Source organism: Oncorhynchus clarkii, chromosome 29 (assembly GCF_045791955.1).
Source record: "Oncorhynchus clarkii lewisi isolate Uvic-CL-2024 chromosome 29, UVic_Ocla_1.0, whole genome shotgun sequence".
NCBI lineage: Eukaryota > Metazoa > Chordata > Actinopteri > Salmoniformes > Salmonidae > Oncorhynchus > Oncorhynchus clarkii.
In genome coordinates this window covers 7,649,622-7,659,814 of record NC_092175.1, presented here as the reverse complement: position 1 = coordinate 7,659,814, position 10,193 = coordinate 7,649,622, and positions in this window count along the sequence as shown.

The window sequence follows — 10,193 nt, the reverse complement described above, 5'->3', positions numbered from 1 at the left end:
GACAGTTTGTTCTCTCTCGACTCTTTTCTGGCCTTCAAACAGATAATGAACCTAATCTCTCCCTCGCTCTCTCTCTTCTCCCTCCTATGTCAGACTCACACCTTCGCTGAACACCTCTCTGTGGGGCGGAAATGGGCTGTATTTTCCCTGGTGAGGACAGGTGTGAATTTTCTTGTGTCTTTGTGTGTGCATGTGTGCGTGTGTGTGTGTGTGTGTGTGTGCATGTGTGTGTGTGTGCGTGTGTAGGGGGACAGTCGAGTCCTACAGGGAGCTGAATCACTGGATGTAAATCAGCCATACAAGCCGAGCAGAAGAAACACACACACACACAGCTTGGTACAAGGGAAGGTCTTTGCGTGGGGTGGCATTTTTAGAGGGCATGTGTGTTTATCATTCCTCAAAGCCTCAGTGTGTCTGCCATGATGACACACACTTTCACATCTCATAGATCACACACACACACACACACACACACACACACACACACACACACACACACACACACACACACACACACACACACACACCTGTGTGTGTGAGCAGTTTTATTATGCTGAGTGTCACATGCTGTGAGCTTCTCCGTTCTGTCACTTGTATCTTTCTATTAATCAGACGTTTGTGTGTGTGTGTGTGTGTGTGTATCAATACGTGTTTTTGCAGGGTAAACAAACATATGGTTTCTCTTCTCCACACGCATTGGAATTATTCATGAGCTGTCTGTATGCGATCACAGTCAGATAACACACATAATTGAAGTAATGACGATAGCATAAGGACGTGTGCTGAAGGACACACACACACACACACACACGCACAGACCCACACACACACAAACACCACTAAAATGGCCTGTATCCAGGCAACTGTGAGAGAGCAGTAGAGTGTGAATGGTAATAGTCAGAGGACTATTATTATGTATTTAATCGATATTTAATTGAGCCAACCTTAACCCTTTTCACAGTCTCTATGGGATTTTTATTGTATCGAAGGGGACACACAATGTGCTGCACAAGAATAGAGGAGAGAAGAGGAGGGCGGAGGAGAGGAAATGAGAGCAGAGGAGAGTAGATGAAAGAGGGAAGGAGAGGACAGAAGAGTAAATTAAATATGAGGAGAGGGGAGGAGAGGACACAAAAGGAGAGGAGAGGACAGGAGAGTAAATTAAATAGGAGAGGAGAGGAGAGGAGAGGAGAGGAGAGGAGAGGAGAGGAGAGGAAGGGGGAGGAGGCACGAGAGGAGTGAAAACAAGTGAAGAGGTGAGAGTCTAAAACAATGCCAATTGTTTTAGATCGATTTTCCCTTATGATCGCTGGAGACAAATGTGAAACCAGTCATATGGCAGCAATCTGAAGAATATCAACATATCACCTTTTCCACCTTCTACAGTGTAAAACATTTCCTGTAATTTTTACAGAAAATTACTGGCAGCACAGTAGCCAGTAGGTTACTGTACATACAGCATACAGTAATATACTGGCAACACAGAAGCCAGTAAATTACTGTAGATGTACAGGACCTTTACTGTAACACTTTACAGGATATTACCAGAACACCTGACTACAGCAACATGCTGTATTTTTTGTAATTTACAGTACATTACTGGAAGGCATTACTGGAAGGCATTACTGGAAGCACAGTGGGTTAGTAAACTGTTGCAGATTTACAGTGCAGGTAGCTAGTGCCATCGACGGGCAGTATTTCTGGTACATGTATGTGATATATGTTTTCCAATACCTCTTCTGTATTTCTCTAGCCTAGACTACAATCCATGTAACAGTTTAATTACAATACATGCATTTTGTATTTTTTTTTTTAATGCAACTACATACTTGCAATGTAGCCTGCTTTTAACTACAACATTTCTCTGTGACGGTAACATCGTCTAACTACAACATTTCTCTGTAACGGTAACATCATCTAACTACAACATTTCTCTGTAACGGTAACATCATCTAACTACAACATTTCTCTGTAACGGTAACATCGTCTAACTACAACATTTCTCTGTAACAGTATCATCGTCTAACTACAACATTTCTCTGTAACGGTAACATCATCTAACTACAACATTTCTCTGTAACGGTAACATCATCTAACTACAACATTTCTCTGTAACGGTAACATCGTCTAACTACAACATTTCTCTGTAACAGTATCATCGTCTAACTACAACATTTCTCTGTAACGGTAACATCATCTAACTACAACATTTCTCTGTAACGGTAACATCATCTAACTACAACATTTCTCTGTAACGGTAACATCATCTTTTTACTTGCTATGACTGTGGTATATTATTGTTAACCTTAGTTTAATACACTGTAAGTCACTCTGGATAAGAGTATCTGCTAAACGACCCCCAAAAAAGTGTAACCAAAAATGAACCCTTCAAAGCACACTGCTGGGTATTATTCTAATGAGCTCCGCCCCCAAAACAAGGCCGAATTGGATCAAAATACAAATAGTTTGAGGGCGGAGCTCATTAGAATAATACCCAGCAGTGTCCCTTGCAAATGTACATTTTTAACATTTTACATTTTGCTCATTTTGCAGACTCTCTTGTCCAGACCGACTTAAAAAACAACAACACATATCATAGTCATAGCAAGTAAAATGGTTCTGTAGCCATGACGGGGAATGTTGTTGTAGTTAAGGACACATTCGCCTTCAGCATACCCTGTATTTGTAACAAAATACCTTTGGAATGTATCTTTGCTGATCTCTGGTTAGTGCAAATTATGTTACTGTCAAATTTACAGGAACTTGGCTCCCTGTAAGTTACTGGAAAACGCAGAGCAATGACAATAATGTTAAACTAGCCCAATATACTGTATGAAAGGAAATGCTACTAATCATGCTGGCAAGTTACAGTAATTACATGGGTTTAGTGCAAGCAGGTTGGCTGCTAGGTATTTGTGTATTACAAAATGTTTCTGAATATGTGGTGTTTTATATCACTTGCGCTTCTAGAGGCCTAAACAAAAGCTTCCAAACTGACTGTGATTAAATCAAATCAAATTGTATTTGTCACATGCGCTGAATACAACACCTTACAATGAAACGCCTTACAATGAAACGCTTACTTTACAAGCCCTTAATTAACGAACAATGCAGTTGTCAGAGAATAAGAGTTCAGAAAATATTTTACTGAATAAACTAAAGTTTTTTAAAAAGTATAACACAATACAATAACAATAACAAGGCTATATGCAGGGGGTACTGGTACCGAGTCAATGTACGGGGGGGTACTATGGTATTCAATCCTGATCTGTAGTCAATGAACAGCATTCTCACATACTTATTTTTGTCCAAGTGGGAAAGGGCAGTGTGGAGTGCAATAGAGATTGCGTCATCTGTGGATCTGTTGGGGCGGTATGCAAATTGGAGTGGGTCTATGTATTCTGGGATAATGGTGTTGATGTGAGTCATGACCAGCCTTTCAAAGCACTTCATGGCTACAGACGTGAGTGCTACAACGCAGTAGTCATTTACGCAGGCTATCTTGGCTTTCTTGGGCACAGGGACTATGGGGGTCTGCTTGAAACATGTAGGTATTACAGACTTGTTCAGGTAGAGGTTGAAAATGTAAGTGAATGGCCTCCCGAGTGGTGCAGCGAGCTAAAACTCATCCAACTCATCCCAAACCATCTCAATTGGGTTGAGATCAGATGATTGTGGAGGCCAGGTCATCTGATGCAGCAATCCATCACTCTCTTTCTTGGTCAAATAGCCCTTACACAGCCTGGAGGTGTGTTGGGTCATTGTCATGTTGAAAAACAAATGATAGTCCCTCTAAGTGCAAACCAGATGGGATGGCGTATCACTGCAGAATGCTAGTTAAATGTCTCTTGAATTCTAGATAAGTCACAGACAGTGTCACCAGCAAAGCACCATCACACCTCCATGTTTCACAGTGGGAACCACATATGTGGAGATCATCTGTTCACCTACTCTGCCTCTCACAAAGACACGGCGGTTGGGACCAAAAATCTCAAATTTGGTTCCACCAGTCTAATATCCATTGCTCGTGATTCAAAGTTCTTGAAAAGTTCTGGATTGACTGACCTTTATGTCTTAAAGTAATGATGCACTGTCATTTCACTTTGCTTATTTGAGCTGTTATTGCCATAATATGGACTTGGTCTTTTACCAAATAGGGCTATCTTCTGTATACCCCCCCCTACCTTGTCACAACACAACTGATTGGCTCAAATGCATTAAGAAGGAAAGAAATTGCACAAATTAACTCTTAACAAGGCAGACCTTTTAATTGAAATGCATTCCAGGTGACTACCTCATGAAGCTGGTTGAGAGAATGCCAAGAGTGTGCAAAGCTGTCATCAAGGCAAAGGGTGGCTACTTTGAAGAATCTCAAATATAAAATATATTTTGATTTGTTTAACACCTTTTTGCTTACCACATGATTCCATATGTGTTATTTCATAGTTTTGATGTCTTCACTATTATTCTACAGTGTAGGAAATAGTCAAAATAAATAAAAATACAGCACACCCTTTCAATATTTGGTGTTTTATATCGCTTGCACTTGTAAGAGACCTTAAGAAAGGCTTCTAAACTGGCAGTGAGTGCAGGACAAAACCGATCAAAAGGACATGGCTAATCACTCAACCATTACAGCTTTGAGACTTGCTGTCACTCTCATCTGTCCCCTATAGTCATTAGGTTATTAGGGGATTACTACCACATATCACTTAAATTGGTACAGCACTCTCACTAATGGGTGCAACAAGTATAGCCTCTTGCAAGCCATGCCTCAACATTTGTTAATGAGCCACAACAATACCATGCATCCACAAAAGGTTTTTGGCACTCCAAAATTACAGTATGGTACTGTATGCTGAATTGCAGTAAATTACTTGCAGAACATTAGCCAGTAAATTACTGTTGATTTACATTAAAAGGTTTTTGATTCCAAAAATAAGGTATGGTACTGTATTCTGTGGGGTGGTAGTGAATGACAGTAAATTACTGGCAGCACAGTAGCCAGTAAGTTACTGTAGATTTACAGGACAAATCTGTGACACTTCTCTGCTCCCCCAGAATAGAGGAGAGGAGGGCGGAGGAGAGGAAATGAGAGGAGACAAGAGCAGAGTCGATGAAAGAAGAGAGGGGAGGACACAAGAGGAGAGTAGATGAAATAGCAGAGGACACAAAAGGAGAGAATAGGGGAGGACAAAATGAGAGAGGGGAGGAGAGATAATTTTCAGGACAAATATTTAAAAAATATGGTATAGTACTGTATTCTGTGGGGTACAGCATTCTCACTAATCGGTGCAACAAGTATAGCCTTTTACAAGGTACGCCTCAAAATATGTTAATGAGCCAGAGATTCTTTCCTGCCCACAACATTTTCCCACAATCCACCATAATTCACAGTATGCTTCTGTAAATATAAAGCAAAACATGTAATACGATACTTTACTGAAGAATTGTATTGTAAAATTACAACAGTGTAGTGCAATGCCATTGAGCCCCCATAATGCATTGCTCTTTACAGTAGTGTAATATAGTGTTACAGTAGCTAACTGTAAACGTTTTGCTGTAAATCTACAGAAATTTGTTAGTGTAAGCTTCTGTAGCCGTGCGCAAATGACAGTATACCAACTGGGCACAGACGTCAGTTCAACATCTAGTTTTGATATATATTTCGTTAAGTTGTCAACTAACGTGAATTCAACGAAAACTTACACCATGTCATTGGATTTAGGTTAAAAGTTGGGTGAAAAAAAGACAAAATTCCCTGATCAGTTTTCCACTTTGATTTAACATCATTGCATTGAATTATTTTGTTGAAATGACGTAGAAACAACGTTGATTCAACCGTTTTTTGCCCAGTGGGTACTGCCAAACTTTCCGAGTTGATTTAATCTTTTAGTAATATAGACTTGACTTTTCACGCTATTTTTTTGTCATTTGTATCTTGTTAAATATGAGTCACTATCGGTAGTCACCGTCACCGATGAAAGAAGAGACTAAGAGACTTTAGTGTTAGTTTCCTTACATTTTGCATCATTCCATTCCATTGTTAGTTTACCTTTCTTCCCTCTGTCATATTCATGGGGTTGTTCCTGAGGATTGCTAGCAATAGTGGATCATTGTGCAAGTTGTGCAATCATTATGCAGCCTGAATGATTATGGAACGCAGACCATACGTAGCAGTATAAACCTGAAGCCACACGGTTCAAGACGACTGGACGTTGGCATCACAGCTCCATGAGCAGCTCCCATTGTACACTTTTCTCCCCTTCCAATATTTCATAGATTGAACAATTGGATACTGCAACTTTCCAAATGAATCCAAAAACCTTATTTCACCAATATATGTTGTGCGCAATTTTTTTAAATGTATTGTTCGGAAATACTTTCCTAATACTTTCCTAACCCGAAATAAATAAATAGTATCCACGATCAGAGCATTTTTAAATCTACCAATTGGTGCTGAAAAGGAGATAAATATGCATGTGTTTGCATGTATTTTTGTTATTATCATCTGAACCGTTCTCTCCATAAATTCTAACGAGTCTGTCAAGAAAACTTAAATGAAATGGTACACCAAATTTAAAGGCATGGCTTTAGATAAATGTATCCCACGGAAAACTCTATTGAATGAAAACTCCAGGAGAAAATCTGTTGGCCAGGAAGTGGGAGGGCTTTCAGCGGTTGAATGACATTTATTCAGCGTGCGCAGAGGAACCATGCCTGCAAAGCCTGTTAGGCACCTGCCTAAGGTAAGCCTGATTACTAACTACTGCGATGTGTGTAGGAAAGGCGTGCGTAGGAATACCATACATCTCCTCAGTCTGAATGGGATCCTATGTGACCTGTACGTGAACTCTGAGTGCTGAATGAGCAGGGTTCAGACCTCCAAAGGGAGTGTCACTGGTAACCCTCAGGGATGCTTGTGTGTGTGTGTGTGTGTCACAGTGAAAAGCCTTGTTTTGACAGAAAGTGAAATCCGTTTGCAGCATCTGTCATGATGTGGATCAGCAATTTTATGACAAACTTCATGCAATTATACTCATTTTGCCATGGGGCAGAGGGAAAGAAATTACCGTTTTACAGCAAATTTCCTGCAATTCTACTTGTTTTGCCATGGGTGGAGAGAATTTATTTTAAGTTTTAAAGCTAATTCCCTGAAATTCTACACATTTTGCCATGACTTATGCCATGATATCTATGTGAGAGTTACTAACAAAATGTACATTTTTTGGGGGTTGGGGGCTCCCTAGCGGCCTGGGACCCTAAGCGACCACTTAGGTCACGTATGCCTGTAGCCGGCCCTGAGTAATCCATTTGATTACACACACTGTAAAAGTAATGTATTATCCATCCCGATTCTTTCAATTATTTATTTAGGGGACGTCGTCTTCTCCTTGGGGGCGTTACTGGTGAATAAGGCCTTGTTAGGAGAGTAAACGACAAGAAATGAACAGATTGGAGAGGAGAGAGGAAGGTCGCACATCTCCCTCACTGCATGACAATTAGGCCCTGGACAGAAAGAGAGAGAGCGAGCGAGGGAGCAAGAAAGGGAGCTGTAGAGCAGGGACAGAGCAGCAAAGTGTAGATAGAATATGCTCTATGGAATGTGTAGATAGAATATGCTCTATGGAATGTGTAGATAGAATATGCTCTATGGAATGTGTAGATAGAATATGCTCTATGGAACATGTAGATAGAATATGCTCTATGGAATGTGTAGATAGAATATGCTCTATGGAATGTGTAGATAGAATATGCTCTATGGAATGTGTAGATAGAATATACTCTATGGAACGTGTAGATAGAATATGCTCTATGGAACGTGTAGATAGAATATGCTCTATGGAACGTGTAGATAGAATATACTCTATGGAATGTGTAGATAGAATATACTCTATGGAATGTGTAGATAGAATATGCTCTATGGAACGTGTAGATAGAATATGCTCTATGGAATGTGTAGATAGAATATACTCTATGGAACGTGTAGATAGAATATGCTTTATTTAATGTGTAGATAGAATATACTCTATGGAATGTGTAGATAGAATATGCTCTATGGAATGTGTAGATAGAATATACTCTATGGAACGTGTAGATAGAATATGCTCTATGGAATGTGTAGATAGAATATACTCTATGGAACGTGTAGATAGAATATGCTCTATGGAATGTGTAGATAGAATATACTCTATGGAACGTGTAGATAGAATATGCTCTATGGAATGTGTAGATAGAATATACTCTATGGAATGTGTAGATAGAATATGCTTTATTTAATGTGTAGATAGAATATACTCTATGGAATGTGTAGATAGAATATGCTCTATGGAATGTGTAGATAGAATATGCTTTATTTAATGTGTAGATAGAATATACTCTATGGAATGTGTAGATAGAATTTGCTCTATGGAATGTGTAGTTAGAATATGCTCTATGGAACGTGTAGATAGAATATACTCTATGGAATGTGTAGATAGAATATACTCTATGGAATGTGTAGATAGAATTTGCTCTATGGAATGTGTAGATAGAATATACTCTATGGAATGTGTAGATAGAATATACTCTATGGAATGTGTAGATAGAATATGCTCTATGGAACGTGTAGATAGAATATGCTCTATGGAATGTGTAGATAGAATATACTCTATGGAATGTGTAGATAGAATATACTCTATGGAATGAGTAGATAGAATATGCTCTATGGAACGTGTAGATAGAATATGCTCTATGGAATGTGTAGATAGAATATACTCTATGGAATGTGTAGATAGAATATACTCTATGGAATGTGTAGATAGAATATACTCTATGGAATGTGTAGATAGAATATGCTTTATTTAATGTGTAGATAGAATATACTCTATGGAATGTGTAGATAGAATATGCTCTATGGAATGTGTAGATAGAATATACTCTATGGAATGTGTAGATATGGCAACATGTGTTTGTTCATTCCCAATATGGATATATTTTCTCTCTATCACAATCATTCTCTCTCTCTCTTTGTCTTTATCAATGTGCTTTATTCGCATTGTGACTTGACCAGAGCTCAGTTTCACCTGAACCCCCCCCCCCCCCCACACCCCCATAGTGTATGATTAGTGAATATTTTCTGACCTACCTTTCCACTAACTGCTCTTTTCAATTTGTCCTACTCCTTCTCTTTCATTTTTCTCCATTCTTTCTCTCCATCTGGTAACTCATCTGATAATTGGGTTATTCCAGCATCTACCAATCAGAGGTGAGCCTTTAAGTGGCTTCAGGAAAAAATATTACTATTGATCTCCGCTCCCGCTGTGTGTGTCTGTGTGCTTGTTCTTCTGTGTTTGCGCTGACATGTAGCCACCACAGAGAGCTTCTGTTGCTGCTGCTTTATCAAATTAAACTAAAGAGAACAAGAAAGTTAAAGGGTAAATCCGCAGTCGTTATATCAATCTTTGGACTTATAAATGAATGATATATACTCATTGATTCTTGAAGAAAATAAATTCGAAATTTCAACTGTCATACCCCATCAGAACCCAAAATATATGTTTTTTTGGTCCAAAGTTTATAATAATTGTAATATCTTGTATGGTCAGTTCCTTGCATCAACTTTACTGTTTCTGAATATAAAGGTAGACTCAGCGATATGACGTAGATGCAGGAAGTTAACAGCATAGTGGGTCAATTTCTGCAACAACTAAGAGTGGTGAAGCGGGAAGCTCATCTTCTCCGCTGTTTTGGTGCTCCGGCTACCAACGCTGTGACAGCGTGGAATCAACCTGTGCACATACGCAGAAACTGTGTGCGAGAGCCAAGCCTTGCACCTCTCTCATCTCAATATATGCAGTGCTGCTCGTGGCGACGTCATTTCGCTGAGTCTACCTTTAAGAGTGGTTACATTGGTCCAGGCCCATCCCTCAGATTTGTAATAAAACGGAGGTTAGGTGGGTACTTTTGTTATTGTTTCAATTGCGGATTGCCCTTTTAAAGGAAAGGAGAGGACAGAGCAGAGAAGTGCGAGACGAGAGGAGAGACGTAAAAGTCTGTGCGTGCATGTGTGTGTGTTTTTTTGTGTGTGTGCTGATGTCTTTCTTTGACTCTCATATTCTGGCGTCTTCGCAGTGAACTGATTCCAGGCAAATCGCTCAAAAGTGACTTTGAAATTGGTAGGCTTGGGTTTTGCTAGGGTGTTGTGGATCCCA